Raw genomic sequence first — 381 nt, forward strand, 5'->3', positions numbered from 1 at the left:
TCCAGCAGGGAATAGAGAGGGGCTCATTAAGTTGAGGCTTGGGGCAGTGGAAGCAGAGCCCCCCAGAAAATCACAGGGAAGAACCAGTAGGAGGGAGGAAGAGAGAGGCCATTACTGTTTTGGCTTTGGCAATTTTTCTGCATAGACTGGGGTCTATAGAGCTGTATTAGATAGTATGTTGACTCATTCTGGGTGGCTTTCTGCTGCTTGGCAGAAATCTGCCTAGGGAAGAGGAAGGAAGAAAGCAGGATGGGCTGGTGCCCATGCGCCCTCTTGGAGGTATCAGCTACATCATCTCAGGCCCCCTCTGCATGGGAGAGCCTCCTATCATCTGCTCCATCTGCTCACCTTAGCTCCTGGGCATTTTCAAAGTTGGAAACC

Source organism: Propithecus coquereli, unplaced genomic scaffold (assembly GCF_000956105.1).
Source record: "Propithecus coquereli isolate 6110/MARCELLA unplaced genomic scaffold, Pcoq_1.0 Scaffold155, whole genome shotgun sequence".
In the NCBI taxonomy this organism is placed as follows: Eukaryota; Metazoa; Chordata; class Mammalia; order Primates; family Indriidae; genus Propithecus; species Propithecus coquereli.